Source organism: Bactrocera neohumeralis, chromosome 4 (genome assembly GCF_024586455.1).
Source record: "Bactrocera neohumeralis isolate Rockhampton chromosome 4, APGP_CSIRO_Bneo_wtdbg2-racon-allhic-juicebox.fasta_v2, whole genome shotgun sequence".
NCBI classification, from domain to species: domain Eukaryota; kingdom Metazoa; phylum Arthropoda; class Insecta; order Diptera; family Tephritidae; genus Bactrocera; species Bactrocera neohumeralis.
In genome coordinates, this window is record NC_065921.1 from 61,418,197 (window position 1) to 61,436,301 (window position 18,105).

Genomic DNA, 18,105 nt, shown 5'->3' on the forward strand with positions numbered 1-18,105 from the left:
TTCAAGCGGAAAACAACCTAGATGGAAAAGCTATTTTGCTAGTTGATAATGCTTCTTGTCACGCATCGGTTGCGCAGCTTACGATATAGTTAATACCGAAAACAATTCCGATGCTGATGAGGATCCAGATGATAGCAGTTTTCTGTGCATTCTCAAAGAAAAATGGACGTCATAGCGTCATGCACAAGAGCTAACAGAAATCAGAGCTTTGTTGCAGAGAATGGATAATAACCATCATCAACTGCCACAATCTGAAATTAGTGAATGGCTTATTGGAGATAACGACCATTTACCCCTCCATAGTGACGACGATTCCTCCGTTGAAGAAGTCGAAAACAATGAATCAAAAGCTAAACATGAAGACGCTATTAAAAGCTTGAACACCTGTATACAATGGTCAGAGGAAAATAACGTTGAATCGGACAGTGTGTGTATTCTTAGAACGCTACGGCAGCGAGCAATGGAGGCTAGACAAAAAAGCGTTCGCGAAACAAAATTAACCGATTTTTTTCAATTTAGAATTTATATTACACCGCTTAATACATACAAATTTCTAACGTTTATATTCAATGGATTGTTTTCAGTTTTTTTTTTGGAACATGTGTATTATTTGTTATATAAACAAACAGAAATTTATAAATATTTTTTCTTAATACATAGTTCTGAAATGTCTTTGGTAATCCGGATTCCCTTATATTCCGGATAGGAGCCGGTTTTAATTGATCCGGATTAGCGGGCTTCTACTGTATATGATATGAGCAGCAGGAACAATATTTACATGCAAACAAATTCACCCACCAACACATATAGACTCACAAACGCATGCTAATATTCTTCAGCGTAACACAAACACATAACACATTTTGACAAATAAACAGCTCACACATACATATAGTACATTTAGTTTCCATAATTTTTTGGCTGCCTTTATTAGCGGTTGCATGTACAAACACATACATACATATATTTTATATAGTTGCATGGTAAATACCTACCACGCTGGTAATTTACTGCTACCTTCTTGCAGCACCCGACCGTTATATTAACTGTGTCATCATTTCCCAAGAAAGAGTGAAAAAAGGTGAATGGATAATTATACTTTCGTAGCTTAAATATTGTTTCCTTGAGCTGTATTACTCACACGCTTATACATTCACACATATGTATATTTATGTATAAGGTGGAAGTTAAAGTTGTTTATTTTTCATTTAACACCTGAACTAGTTATCACAACAATCCAGTTCTGAGAAGCATTACACCGAGTAACGGGAAAAGTTAATCTGTAATTTATTTGTTGTTGTAGAGTTAAATGGAGCGAATGAAATACCATGCAATTACGGTAATTAAAATACACTTTTCTGGAGAGAATTCAATTAGTTATGTGCCCGTTCTCATTAAATTTTATTTACTGATTCCAATAAGTGGAAAATTTTGTATATTCATCGTAACTATATGATTATGGAATATACTAAAATTACACACTTTAAAGCAATATAATAATTATTCCGTCTGGATTAATAATGGCTAAAAAAAAATTAAATTTAAAACTGCGTCTGATGACTAAGGCCATTAGGAGGTCTGTGCTATTTCTGCTATACCGAGACATCGTCAAGCAACACTGGGGCAGTAGTTGCGATTATTTTCCAATACAATCCTACTTGAGTTGTCATGTTGTTCTTTTACCACTATTTTTGATGAAAACCTAAGAGAATTTCGTGACTTCAAAATGCCTTGGTAATCTGTACATATGTTTACATTTCTTATTGAGAGCAACCACTTTTCAGAAGAAGAATGCTTTCTTTAATTCCTGTCATTATTATTTTTTTTTGCTAAAAAGACACCTCCTGTCACTCGATTACCTAGTTTGGAGAAACTTATCCTTATCATTAAAGAAACGTATCCTTGTATACCTGTCCACCTCACCCCTTTCCCACTCTTCTCTTGAAGAAGAGTTAATATTGGGGATCGAATTTAAGTTAAATTCTACAGAATCCGTCCTATTGGGTAGAAACGGGAACTGACTAAGGTGGATTCCCTTAGTTTAGTCTGGCACTGCTTTACGAGCACCATTAAAGTATACACAAGCTGCTCCTTGCATACACTCTATACCCCTTACCACGTATTTCTTTACCATTATAGGCCACCATAGCAGTATACCGTATGGCGTAATCGGCGTAACAAATATTTATTTAATATTTTTAATTACAATGTACTTTAAATATCGGCTAAAATTTTCTTTATTGTGGTATTATATATTATGAAATTTGCAGTTATAACGTTAACGGAATTACTTAAAATAAGTTTAATACACTTTATAAAAAGGTTTTTGCAAACAAAATGAAATCAATTTTGGGGTACCGAAATTATTTAATAATGATAATCTAATTTTTCGAAAATCCGAAAATTTCTGAGTGCAATATTAGTGAGTAAGATTTTTATATAATTTTATATGTCTCAAATATTATTTATAAAAATAATAAAATAAAACTATTGATTCTATGAACAGTAGATACTTCTATATAAATCCTGAAAATTATGTTTCATTTATATTATATCATCAATATTATTTACTAAAGATACACATATGTAAAGCCCGCGTCGAATAAACAGTGATGTATAAACAATAAAAATAATGAATGTCTGTGCATACATAAGTGCTGCATTATGGGACTAATAAAAAATTTTCAATTTACGTTTTATTAACATAAGTAGACAGTCACTGAAGCACGGTTAGGTGGTATTATATGTAAACAAATGCAAATGCAAACTGTAAATGAAAAGCGAAAATTCAACAAATGTAAATAAAATAAAAGTTATAGCATACACAAGTGCATATAAGCGCTTGCAAATATAAAAAATATATTCTATTAGCATGAGCCCTATACAAAGCAGCAGTTTTCGATAAACTTTTACTACTCAATTGCAAATAGCTTCACAACCACACATATAAATAAAATATCTATATATGTTCGCCTTGCACATTTGATCTCTTCCATTTTCTTTTTGCAGACATATTTTACATTTGATTCGTGTGCTGAAAAACAAACGGAAGTCCGGAGCTGTATGCCAACCGTCGGGAAGAAGTGGTGCAAGGGTAAGTTATAACAACCACAAGCATAACCAATATAAACAAACGACATGTGTGAAATTTATATATTTATTATATACGTATTCATACAGACACCTGGGTCGCCGTTTAGTTAAATATTGCTCTTCACCATTAAATGTTACGTATACGCCACCGGTGTGATGCCTTTCACCGCACAATACGCAGTTAGTGACTGGCAATGCTTCGCTGCCGCAGCGCTGACACAAAAAATAACTGTGTATGCTCACTGCTGGCGTCTTGGCATTAGAAAGCGCTTTAGCTCCTTGTCCGCTTACCTTTCGTCGATCTGTTTTCGTACTGTGACCTTTTTGCTGCATCTCTCAATGGCTTCTGGCACTCGACTGTGCCGCTCCTGCTTCTGCTGTAAGGCAATAATTTAATTTTATTATTATTAATATTATGCGTTACTTAAGTGCTTTCCGCTGCCGTAATCATATTTTCTTAAGCGCGACGATGCGCAACTAAGCGCGGTGGTGAAGCTGGCGAAGTCGATGAAGCAGGTGATGAAATGAGTACAATAAAAATAATGGAAGGAAATTAGCCTCTGTAGGTTGTAAAATAATTTTCAGTACGAATCAGACCCTTTTCTTACCAGTTTAGCAATCTGAATAGTTATAGAAGTCCAACAATATTTCAAAAACCTAACAAGTGTTAAAAATTAAATTCAACAGAAGAGAGAGTTTTATAGTTAAAAAATCGAATAGGATAACTGACAAATTTGTGCTTGCTTAAAGATCTAGAATTAAAAGGTCAGTGACTTAAGTTAAACCATCACCCAAAATCTCTATTGCTTTGAACAATTAACCGGACGGTTTGGAACAAAATAAGATTTACGCTTCAACGACTAACTTAGAGCATTTAAAGTATATTTTACGATTTTCGGTTTTAGAACGGCTTTTTGATAGTATCGTCTTGAAAATAAGAAATTAATGCCATGTCCCACTACCGCTTGGATAAGTTATAGCTATAAGTACATATAATAAGAATGGTTGCTTGTAAGCAGGAAATGTCAAACTTCAAGCCATAAATTCGTAACGCAACAGTGGATTGGAGACAACTTAAAACTCTTAATTTTCTTCACGCGAATAACATGAAATATATTTATTAGGACTTCATAATAAATTCATACATAAATTGCTCATACTAATCAAGCAGAGAGCTTTATAAGTGTTAGTTGTTATTTGTCTTGACAGATGCTTTCTTTTTTTAATCTCAAACAAAAATGCAGTATAGAGTGATCAGTATTGGATTCCCATATCTACATATATACCTTCTATCTTCTTTCGCAGATATCAGTAAGTTCCGGGGAGGTATTTGATGACGAAGGTTCCTGTCTACCAGAAAGAATATTATTATTGGACAGCATTACTCATCAGCTTGCTAGACAGGGTTCTATGGAGCTGCAGTATTTTGCTCAATAGAATTAGCAAATTTATTTACTTTTCGATTGATAGCTAGATTCGCAAGCATAACCATTTAGTCTAGGGTTAGTTTTGAATTTGTCTTGCAGCTCAATGGTGGATAGGTAAAACATGGATTCAGATTTATTCCTAATCGCAAGGCAGCTATAAATTACAATAGTTTTATACACATAGGTTAATTTTTGTTGTTCTTCAAGAGCCTGTTAGAGCTTTTTTTAACAATTCAAATCCATTCAAATTGAGGTCTATTTGTGATAACTGCAATTAATACTAAACGAGAAAGCTATTTGCATTAAATTTAAGCAACAAAGAAATTATAAATTATCCCTACATTATTATATTTTTAAAATACCATATTTTCAAGAATTCTACTCACATTCCTTTTGCTCCCTTTTTCAAGTTCCAGTTCTGCTTTTTTCCAGTGCCTTACTAGTTTTATATATAGTTATTTTTCTCCGGTAATTCAAATAAAATTCAATTACCAATCGAGTTGATAAGCATCAATGAATTTACCTTCCATCGGACTATACTCATCGTAATATTAATATCTACTTTCTACATCAGTACAACGGGAACTCATCTCAGTAATTTCCCATGATTGCTTTGAGCAAAGAAGGAAATCATTTCCAAGTAAGCCAGACAACGACTGGCGGCTTAAATGCGAGTGCTAATATACACAGACACAGTTGTTGTTGTATTTGTTTCCTTACAACTGCCTGATAAAGATATTAAATGGGTTTCTTTACTTTGCTGCAGGCGTACATAAATTTTATATTCGAAAACTAATCACTACTTTTCCGACAATTTCTGACAACAAAAGAAAACTAATAGGAGTCCAAAAAAATATGGGAATAAAGGAGATGGTACACGCGTATGTATGTTTATGTAAAGGCTTTATTTATGTTTTTTTTATGTTGATTTACTACTATATTTTTGGTTTTGTACAGTGCTTACTTGTGTTTTACCATAAAATCATAAAATTCCTTTGTTAGAGGGTTAATTAAACTTTAACTCAGTATACTTATTGTAACTTTACAGTCCGGAATAAAATTGTTATGAAATATTATTTAAGTAATTAATATTTTTAATTTAATTTTTTATTTTTACCAAGCAGAGAAATATTCATTTTTTTGGATTTCATTGCAATTTTTTGCATTTGAACGAGATTTTATAGAAAATCTGAAACACTAAATGTAAATTGAGCTGCAAATAATACTGTATGGCAATAGGTATATAAAATAAAATTTCAACAATATTTTAAAAAGAAAAAACTTAGAAACTTCAAACTTAATGTTTATTATCATTCTAAAGATCTTCTTTTGGCATTTATTTGGCTACGGCTACGTCTTAGATGAGTTCAATTTTCGATGCCTTATTCGAGCATTTCGACTGGTAATTGGCGAATGACACGCGCGATGTTTTGCTCCAAGTCGTTTATCGAAGCGGGCTTGTTTGCATAGACTTTAGACTTTACATATGTATATGTACACGAAAATGTCTAACGGTGTGATATCACACGATCTTGGTGGCCAGTCGACCGGCCCAAAACATGATAATATGTGCTCAAAAGTTTTTTTGATAGTTTGCTGATTTACATACCCATTGAGTCAGAAATGGCCTCATCGCTGAACAAAATTTGAAAAACGTTGGATCTTCTAGGAACTTTTAAGAGCGCATAGAATGAAGCAATGTCGCTTGGGAAGGTTGAGGTGCTTCAGTACTGCACAAGATGTATCTTGTACGGTTTAAATTTAAGATCTCTGCAATAAATGCGCCAAGTTGTTCCATGCGTCAGTCCGAGTTGCTGCGAACTCCGCCGAATCGACTCTCGACGGTCTTCGTGTACACTCTCAAATACGGCTGCCATATTTTCATCACTGTATGCTGGGTGTGATCTATTCGGTCGAATATTATCCAATAATGAATGCTGGGTCTCAAGATGGAGTTGCGAAGCGCTCGAAATACATTTTTTAAAAACCGTGAATTTTCGTAATAAACTTTCTTCAAATAAAACATACATAAATAATAGGTGTCACCTTAGATGCTAAGCTACACTGAACAGAGCATGTCAAAAAAGGAGTGAGCTTGATACCAAACTTCCTTACTTTACCGCCTAGTTGGCAGAAAATCCACTTTATCAATTAAAAACAAACTGGTAGTTTACAATCAAGTTCTGAAGCCAGTTTGGGTTTTGAGTTTGGGCTAAATATGAGTTTGCTCAAGTCAAAGCTGTATTGCCATTCAGCGCTTTCAAAGTAAGGTACTAGGGACTTTTGTTAATACTTCTTGGTACGTCAGAAGCTTCCAGGCTCCTAGAAACTGCTTTTGTTTTTATGTACTACGTACAATTGTAAAATAATAATAAAAAAAAATGGACTTGAGTTCGATATGTCTGTTTGTATATATATGTAAGAGTTGTATATCGATATCTCGAAAACTGATGGTCTCGTCTATATATACGACACGGTTAAATCAACTCGTCGCGCTGATCATTTATATATTTACTTTATAGAGACTACGACGTTTCCTTTTGATTGCAACACACATCGTGGAAAACTTATATATATCCTCTTTTTACAGTGTTATATGTATAATAAAGTTAAGTTATTTATGAATTAAAAATTTCGAATATTTTAAAAATGTATAGTAGAATTTCAGTAAAAACCTCACAAAACTGAGAAAGCAAAATTCAACTATTTTCTTTATAAATTTATTTGTTTAAAAATTATACATATTCTTGTTCTTTCTTTCTATTGGTTTAATTAAATGCAGAGCATTGACAGTTTAAATGAAACTTATTTACTTCTGCTAATACATTTTTATATACATTACATATTTTTGAGGAAATGGAAATATAATTTTTTAAGTTTATTCTCAGAAAAACAATCGAATCATCAACATTAGTTCTTCTTCTTATAATTTGAAAGCGTTCTTCGTTATGCCAAAAGTCATCAACATTCGTATATAAGTATCTCTACATTTACATATACATATACATGGTTATATTTTCTCGAATTCTTTCCTGTACTTTAAGCACTTCACATGTTATGTAAAATGTGAAACTCATTTTCCCCCACATTAAAAACTTTTGTTGAAAGTATTCGCTGAAAAATTTCCTAATATTACGCACTTTCAAGGGAAATTGCTTTTTTATGTGCCGTAAAACATGGCGAAAGAATAATTGAGGAAAACGTGCGTACGCCTAAGTGTATGCAACGCTTTACTGCTTACCTTAAGCATTTTATCCACAGTGGTTTTTCGATTTATCTCCAATGCCTTAAATCATTTCAGGCGCCAACGCAGGATGTTTTCACACTTTTCGCCTGTTTTTTGTTGGGCTTACTTCTTTTAGGCGCTTTTTATAGTTTATTTCCATTAATTCAAGTTGAGTGAATTTTGTGAAACTTTTAACCCTTATATATTATATTTAATCATCACTTTTCTTTCTCTCCCAGCTCCTACTGTGAGCACGGATATCGCTATTGCAAACGTGTTATGTGCAACCTCCAGCATATCCTGGCCTATATCCGCATGCACTGAACTGCCATTATAAATTGCTTACGCGTCAGCCATATATAAAACTTAATTGTAGAATGAGCAATTCGCGGTGGATAGACAGAGGTAAGTAGATGAATAGACAGTCGAAATAGTAGTTGATATCATTTCCAAAACCTTAGTAGGCTTTCAAATTTCAAGGATATCCTATTAGAAAATTGTGTTTATATATATATATATGTCCTTCATTATAACGGAAAAGCTAATCTTAACTAAGCCTTTAATATAATTTTGCTGGCGTCATCTTCTCCTTATCACTACAGTCACTACTCATTATTTGATGGAAAGCGAGTCACTATTCCTGAATATTATAATCGCAAACACTTTACTGAACACCGAAAATGGAAACAAACTTGACAGTAGGGCAACAATATAGACCGAAATAACCTCAAACCTATTATTTATTAATAAAAACCTAATACAAAGTCTTAATATTTCAAAACTTAAACACTTTACTTTCTTCAAATTTATTTAAAGAACAGATATTTAAAGAACCGATTCAAACAAAAATTAGCAAAAAGATGTTTTTAAACTATTACCGAAGTCTAAGGTCTAAACATACTTCAAGGCACAGGTTATTTTATTTCATTAATTTTATGAAACTACCTCCCAAAAGGACATGAACTAATCCTAAAGTAATGCCAGTCTAGTCACACCTTGTACTAAGGCTTGAAAGAACTTTTATAATATAAAATAAACTTTTTACAATAATATACAAGTCAATACTTATAGAGCGATGCGCTAGGTCCGAACTAATTTCAAATGTATACTTAACTGTTATAGGTAAGCAAGGAAAATCAATTTGTTTTGTTGCTTTAAAAGCCACGAAAATTGAAAAGCAATTATTTGAAAAAAAAAGTTCACTGTCGACCTGTTACCATTTGTCAACATTGTTTTTTTTTCATTTCTAGATCCGTATAAAATATTTTTTTTTAGCTTCACAAACCCCATGCATGAAATTTGCAACCAAATCTAACATCATTGCGACACATACTGGAACGACAAAAAATTTAAACAGAAGCAAAACGAACTGCTGCAACTGCTGGATGAATTCCAGAAAAATGTGTGTGTGCGTGTGTGTTTTGGGACTTTGGCCCTTTTGTATGCCCAGCATAGCCTACTTTTAGGCCTTAGGCTGTGACCAGCATCCTATCAATGCTGCAAGCACTACCATCCTTCCGCATCTAACACCAGTGAATGCGGGCTAATGGCGTAAAGGATTCGCGAATGAAATGTAACAATGCCAGCTGTCACGGCGTATGAGCGACATTTCAGTACATTTGCCATGCGGCGGCCATCCCGCATTGATATACGCCAAAATTAACGCAAAGTTAACACTCGGTAATTTGTCATTTTGGCACATTTTTGGCTGAGCAAATGCAATCGGTAAACGACAGCACCAAAGCGCCAGCCAGCAGCGACTGTTGAAAAGAAATGGTTGCACATACAAGGAGAGAGTTAGCGTGTATGTTTGATATGCATTCATATTGGATTTGGAAGAGTACTATATATTAACTATTTGTATAAACTTATATGTTTATGCATATAGTTAAGAACTTCGTATTTGGAAATCCAATTGCTGTTTACATACTACAGTTTGTATTAGATTTATTATGTAGACCTTATAAATGCGTTGAACTTGAACTCAAATAAGCTTTATCAAAAAAATATATTTCAAACACCAACTCCAATGCTTTACCGACGTTAAAATTGCCCATAATTCTTAACAAGTAAAACATTAAAGCGAATATATATTAAGTTTTTTCTGTCAATTCTATATTCTTATGTTCCATAAAACAATAACTTTACACATGTTGTCTTTATATTTGTAAATGTAGTTGATTCGTTACTGCTGTTATAGTTAAATATATCATCTAAATAAATAAATATAAAAATTCCTACAAACTAAGAAATTTGAATTACTCAATACATTTTTTTTTCCTTTTAAACTGATCTTTATATTTTCTTACTTTCCGGTTTTTAAATTTGACTATATAGTTCCCCTTCTTCCTGTGTACTGGCGTAGACACCCCCAACGCGATTATAGCCGAGTTAACAACAGCGCGGCAGTCGTTTCTTCTTTTCGCTATGTGGCGCCAATTGGATATTCCAAGCGAAGTCAAATCCTTCTCCACATGGACTGGTGGACGGAGTGGTGGTCTTCCTCTGCTTCTGCTTCCTCCGCTAGTCGAATACTTTCAGAGCCAGCGCAGCCGCTGTCTCTCGATTCGTTGAGCTACGTAAATGTCCTCGTATATCTCATACAGCTCATCGTTCCATCGAATGCAATATTCGCCGTGGCGCAAAGGATCATAAATTCATAGAACCTTTCTCTCGAAAACACAAGCACCATATTGCAGGACGGGAATAATGAGTGACTTATTAAGTTTGATTTTTTTTCGTCGAGAGAGGTCTTTACTTCTCATTTTCCTACTCAGTTCAAAAGAGCACCTGTTGGCATGAGTTATTCTCGGTTGGATTTCCAAGATAGACGAAATTATCTTCGACTTCAAAGTTATGACTGTCAACAGTGACATGATAACCAAGTCGCGAGTGCGATGACTGTTTGTTTGATGACACGAGATATTTCGTCTTGCCCTTGTTCACTGCCGGACCCTTTTGCTTTGCTTTCTTGTCCAGTCTGGAGAAAGCAGAACTAACGGCGCGGGTGTTGAGGCCGATGATATCAATATCATCGGCATACGCCAGCAGCTGTACACTCTTATAAAAGATTGTACCTGCTCAATTAAGTTCTGCAACTCGAATTATTTTCTCCAGCAGCAGGTTAAAGAAGTCGCACGATAAGGAGTCGCCTTGTCTGAAACCTCGTTTGGTATCGAACGGCTCGGAGAGGTCCTTCCCGATCCTGATGGAGCTTTTGGTGTTGCTCAAGGTCAGTTTACACAGCCGTATTAGTGGATACCAAATTCAGACACAGCGGCATAAAGGCAGCTCCTTTTCGTGCTGTCGAAAGCAGCTTTGAAAGCGAGGAAGAGGTGGTGTGTGTCGATTCTCCTTTCACGGGTCTTTTTCAAAATTTGGCGCATGGTGAATATCTGGTCGGTTGTTGATTTGCTAGGTCTAAAGCCACACTGATAAGGTCCAATCAGTTTGTAGCTCGGCCGGCAATCCATCGGCCCCCGCCGCTTTGTTGTTCTTCAGGCGGGTAATTTGCTATTCGAATTTCTTCATGGTCGGGCAATGAATCGTCTGCTCCATCGTCATCAATTGGGGAATTGGGTTCGCCTTTTCCTGGCGTTGTACTTTCACTGCCATTCAACAGGCTGGCTATCTGTTGTGATTGCAGCTTCTCGACGTCGAACCTTCCTTATGTTTGTTGACATGCGTTTTTAGCTGCGCAGAGGCGGGTGCGAGTCTTGGCTGGAACAAGGTAGTGGTCCAAGTTGATGCTAGGACCTCGGAGCGCACGCACATCTGAGAATTAGAATTAAGCCTTATTTGTATTATTAAGATTTTATTATTAATATTTTTGTTTTTGTTTTGATTCTCAATTTGATTAATTTAAAATTTCCTTAATGTTTCAGCGGAAAGCTACCTTTGCTTAATAATGTCCCTTTTATTTCAAGATTTCAAATAACAATTCTTAGCTTGTATATACAATAATATTTAGTATTCTTAGTATTTATTTGTTTTTTTTTTTTTGTTTTAATACGCTTTTATTAGCCTCTCTTGTATGTATGTATGCATGCATGTTTGTTTGTAACTTTTTTAAGTGGTACTGAAGCTGTAGGAAGGCGATAGTAAGTTTAAGCAGCTCACCAAAAAGATGCGCTTAAAAGTATGCAACATTTATATAAAACTAGTTTTGGTGACGTTTGAATAGCATACTGAGTTGGGCGTCGACCGTTCATAAGATTCAAGGTTGTACCAGAGAACGTAATGTATATTGTACAGTAGATCATGCAGTAATTTATATGGGCTCTCGACTGTTTGCTGCTGGACAAGCTTATGTGGCACTTAGTCGTTGTAGGACTTTGGACGGTATTCGAATTGAAGAACTAGACTGTTCAAAGCTGACAGGTAAAACCCCATGTAACAATGAAGCTTTAGAAGAAATGATTCGATTAAGAAGTAACAATTCGTAAAGTCGTCAATAGAACTTGGTCGCAAATAATATATAGGTTGTCAAAAAAGTCTTGCGGTATTTTCGCTAGTTGGCGGTGAAAGCGCGTAGTTCTAGTTTTATTCGTCGCATCGGGTCATGCTATACCTAGAAAGCTCATTTCACGCTCTAACACGTGTTTGATTGAGTGTCGTTTCTTTTAAGTCGTTCGTGAGTTATAGCGTCGCAAACACGGAGCAAAATAAAGAGAAAATACGGCATATTTTACAGTACTACTACGATAAAGGCAAAAATTCATCTCAAGCCGCCAATAAAATTTGTGCAGTTTATAGACCCGATACAGTTTCCATTTCCACCGCACAACGATGGCTTCAACGTTTTCGTTCTGTTGTAAAGGTGGTCGAAGATGAGCCACGCTCCGGAAGGCCTGTCGTCGAAAATTGCGATAAAATCGCTGAATTGGTCGAAAGAGACCGGCACAGTAGCAGCCGTAGCATCGGTCAAGAGCTGGGCATGAGTCATCAAAAATTCATTTCAATTTCAATAAAAAAAAATATTCAATAAAAATACCGCAAGACTTTTTTGACAAACCATTATAACAATTAGTCAATGAAAGGTTACGAGTATATATTAAATGCTACCTAATTATCGATTTACTTAACCAATACTACATGTCATAGCTCATATTTTAACAAATTGGTGGTTTCTCACATCAAACTAAAAAATTAAAAATAAATATAATAAAAAAAAATAAAAACATGCTTTTAAAACATATCAAACTAAAAAGTGAAAAATAATTCTTTGTATAAACTAACAATAATACGTAATGAAGGAAAAATTCCTGCATCAATAGTGAGAAAAGCGTGGGGTGCTTGGTGACATATTTTCATATATCGAGCATTCTACGCTTTTCTCACAATAATAATAATAATATTTTTCACTTGTTAGTTTGATTTGTTTTAAAAGCGTGTTTTTTAGTTTTTTTAAACTATATTTATTTTAACATCAGTTTTTAATGTTAGTTACGCTTTGAGCCCCATTTATATTAAACATTCAATATTCTACTATCTTAAGCTAAATAGAAATAGAAAGCAAACACAAGAATGCATGATTCTTTGTATTCCCAGTTTCCCTGTCGATTTAAGAGCCTTTTTTTAGAAAAAACAATTCGAGCTCTGCCTAAGATTGATGAAAGTTGAGAAAAACCAACCAAACTGGTATTATATTAGCATAGACTAGGTAAAGTTTTGTGATTGATTATGGGTTATTTCTACCTCCCTTCCTTCCATACAACTTCGTCTGTAAGGATCAGGTAGAAGTTGTTGCTTATGTTAGAATAACTTGTAGTAAGACAACTCTTTTGTAACATTAAATTCGGCGTCCTGTAACGGGAACCTTAACCTAACTCTTCTGTTAATTTTTGTTTCCGCAAGAACCGTCTAATTAAAGGATGGTAAATTTCATACAAAAAAGATTTTATTTAATGTGCAATTCACAAATAAAATTGCTTTGATTTTATGTTCTCCATTAATTTTTGTTACTCTCCATATCTAAGACATATCCTGTGCGTCCAACTACCTGACGCAAAAGAATGCCGATTGCGTATATTGCCCGCGCACGTATGTATGCACCATTTGCTTACGATTCCGCTTTTACACCAACTTTTCATTAGTTTAAACGCGTCTGAAATCAATAGTTGTATTCGCGTATTACTGCGAGGCATACGCAAAGGCGCAAATGTAACGCACACAAATGACGCTGGTATTCGTATGCCATTGATTTCGCTGCCAAAAACTCGATAATAATTCACGCGAAATCGGTACCAACTAGCAACAAAAAATATAGCTTTATGTATGTGTGATTGTGTGCACGATAATTGCAATTGTTGCAAAAAGTATGCTGCAGTTGCATGTTTCTGTGTATGTGTGGTAGTGGATGTGTGTTATCGTAGAATAGCGAGAAACGCGCGAAAGTTTTGCATGAGCTGAGTATCGATAGAATCGTAATGAGATGCGAAATGGCAACATAAAAAGTTTTATTATACTTTCGATCATATCAGGATATAGTAATACTATATAACTCATTGATAATAAATGGCGAAAGAGAACTTTGTCTATTTTGTTAGCCAAAGAGCGAAAGAGACAGTTGGGAAGTAAAGTATGAATCGAGGGGCATAACGAGAGCAAGTTAATAGCAGCTCTGCAGCAGCTGGCGCTGTGATCAAAAACTTTTCTTCATCTACCTAAAGCAACTTTTGTTGTTATTGTTATCAACAGCGCAAAAAATCGCGGTATAAGTTTCGCTCGAAATTCGCACAATTTGCATTGCTGCTATGCTATGCGCGCAAGTGCTGAGCACAAAACAAAACGAGTTTTTAAATACAACTTACACACATACACTCAAATGAATACATATAGATTCCAGGACTAAGGTAATGAAGCTGTCATTGGCAACCAAAAAAAATGAAATATCACCAGTATTTTGCAAAATATTAAAAAACTTATTTTTCTAATGCGCACATGTGCTATGAAGCTGCATATGTACATATGTGTACGTAAAATAAAAGTTTTGCAAATTTATACTGAAATTTATTTGTTTGCATTTGCTGACTATCAAAAGTTAGTTCACTTTGAGTGGAAAGTTTAATAATGTTCGGGAGAAATATTATTATTAAAAACGGATCCAAAAAGAGCAAGGAAAACATTAACTTCTGTTGCACTGAAACTGATATACCCCACAAATAAAGGGATTTCCTTGAAGGACTCAATGTTTATCGTTCAGTCTGCATTGCAGCTGTATTTCATAAAAGTTCGATCTAAAAAATTTTTTCTGATATGGTAACGTTTTTTTCCATACAAGAACTTGATTCCGATAGTTCAGATTGTATGGCATATACTATACTATATGTTATTGTGGTCTGATATCTGCGGTTCCGACAAAAGAACAGCTTCTTGAGAAGACAAGAACATGTTTAAAATTTTAGATCGTCTCTCTAAATCTGAGGGATTAGTTCGTGTATATACAGACATTCGGACGGACGTACAACAGACATTCAACTCAGCTCATCACACTGATTACATATAATTTATAAGACCTCCGACAGGAGCATTTCTAATAGAAACTATTAGTATAACAAAATCTGAATACCTAATCGGCCCACGGATAGCAACTAACATAGTTCTTTCTATTCACGTTGTTTTATAAACGAGGGTTGACTTTTATATTTCAGGATTAGAGAACAAATAAAATATTAATCATTGAAAATCGTTTCATTATTTTTCAGAATATTCCACATTACGGTACGGTACGGTACGGTTCACCTAGCGTATGTGCCAAGCCAGGACTATATGTAGGATAACATCTCAAATCGATGTCGTGCGAGTGTTCCGTCTTCGGCGGTTTGTTTTCATAATTTTCGGAAAGATATCTGTTGTTCGTTGTTCTAGTGGTATGGTTGCGAGATGTCCGGTTTTTCCAAAAAAACAAGCACTCATGGCTTATCTCAAAACACCCATACAGTCGGCTATTGTTCACGTTCGGATTCACACGCGTAAACCCAATCATGAAGTCATAAACGGATTTCGAAGCATCGATGTTGTATTTTTTTAATATTCCTCTCGACCATTCGACAAGAGCCTTCTTTGGAGCAATTCCCACAAAAGAAAGCTCTACGCACCGGAATTGACCCGAATTTTATCCGACCAGGGCCTATTATTTCGATGATCTAACCCCGTTTAGATCGGTAAGTATTAGTATAAGTTTGTCGTTACTAGAGCAACGCCTTGTAGTAGGGTTACTTCGTACCCAATCTGGCGATGTCAAGCTCAAAAACTTTAATATAAACATCCCCCAGATACATGTTTCTCTACAGAATATCATCCAAATACATTATAAGTGCGCTACTTCATGGTGAAAACCGCTTGGTACGCGCACCACGATCCTTGGCATTCCTTCCTGTCAATCGATCGTATGGAGATGGAGCTCGCGGAACATATTAACGATTCGAAATTCTGCCCAATGAATGACAAAATCCCCACCATAATTATGAGCACCTGTAATAGCTCGACCGATATTAACATTGCTAGCGGTGGTCTGGTAATTAGCATAACCTAGCGACTTATGCTAACTCTCGCATCAGACCACCTGCCCATAATTATCTCGATCGAGAAACCTTCCGATTTTGTTTCTGTGGACCACCGTATCTTGGTTAACTTTCACAAAGCTAACTGGGTCGGCTTCACAGAATTTACTGAGAACACCTTCACCGCTCTACCCATTCCTACGGACGTAACCGCAAAGTGATAGCAGCAGCCACCGCTCGCTTCACTCCGGAACTCCGCCCTAATTTCCCAGCCGAAGAAGCTGTCTTAGCAAAAAAGTTGTAAGCGTGATCCCACTACTGGAACCTGGGAAACCCGCCAACAAAGGGGAGTCCTGTCTCTCCTCTCCCCAGTAGTGAAGACACTTAAGGCCGCAACAAAATCCTCAAGTCGCTAGCAGGCAGCACATGGGGAAAGGACAAAGAGACGCTCTCGGCAACTTACAAGACAATCGATCGGCCGGTCCTCAACTACGCTGCACCAATATGGTCGCCTGGATGCAGTGGAACGCAAATGAAGAAGCTTAAGACCTGTCAGAACACTGCACTCTGGACTACGACGGGATGCCTCCTCATGTCTCCATTTGAACACTTACATAGTGAGGCGCTTATGCCCCCAGCTAAGAAGCATTATGAACTCCTCTCCAGGCAGTTCCTGCTAGGATGTTTTCGCAGAAATCACCCCTGCAGTCACCAGTTTGGAGCGGAACTGCCTTCTAATTACGTCGACGACATTAGGCAGTGCGCCGACAAGCACTGACTGCCATTCACAGTGGAGCATTCAACACCTTCACCGTCTCCCTTCCAGGAGTACTTGGACTCAAACTGCCACCCATCGCAGCCGAAGAACTCGAGTTGCCGCGAGAAACGAGAGTGACCCTTGCGCAGCTTCGTTCTGGATATTGTAGCAGGTTAAACTCCTACTTATCCAGAATAGGCCCCGACATATCCAATATATATCCACGTGCAATGAGTCTCCGCATGACACTGGCCACTTCTTTGCATCCCCCTCTCCCTTTGGTCCGACCCCGTCGAAACAGCACTTTTCTTGGGCCTTCCGTTAGATGACGTCGACGACAACTTGGCTAATCCTTACTATGCCAACGAGGACTAGATACTCGTTAGAACAACAACAATAACAGCCTTGTTTGGAGCGATAGAGTGTGGGATGAAAAAATTGTTGCAGTCAAATGTCTATGCAATATTGAAAGTATGCTGGTCCCAGTAACGCCTACGGTTGTCTCAATCTCATGATAGGTCACATGACGATCTAGTAATATACTTTTTTCACAGGGTCAATAGTATCTGGAACAACAACTTATTTTGGACTACCTTCACGAAATCTGTCTTGAAGTGATTTACAACCTCAATTGAATTCACCATACCAACGAAAAGCACTGGCCCTTGACACAGCTTCATCGCCAAAAATTTAATCATGGATACAGTGTTGCTGAGATAATCCGTGTGCAAATAAAAATAAACACTCGAAAGTTTTCATTATTTATGATGATGATTAGAGAAACATTTCAAGCTACTGTTAATGACAGAAATAGCGCTCGCATGTCAAAACGTTTTGAGTATGGACATGTAATTTCAAAAATGTTAAACTTTACGATAAAGTATTTAAAGCGGGTTCAGATGAGAACACAAATGTACTTCGTCCACAAGCTCTTCGTCAAGCTCTTAACCCTAATATACTAAACAAATCTTTAAGCAAGGTGATGGAAGTATCCTTGATCTGGGACGTATTTTCATATATATACATAGAAATATAATGAAGCCATTTGAATTTACAACCATGCCCACAAACTAGACATTTGTGCAGAACAATGGTCCA

At 36.0% G+C, this 18,105-nt stretch overlaps 1 pseudogene; it reads left to right on the plus strand.

The window, feature by feature from the left end:
- The first annotated feature begins 220 nt into the window (after window positions 1–220).
- The window catches only part of LOC126755813 (uncharacterized), a 47,915-nt pseudogene continuing 30,030 nt past the window's right edge, over window positions 221–18,105 (plus strand).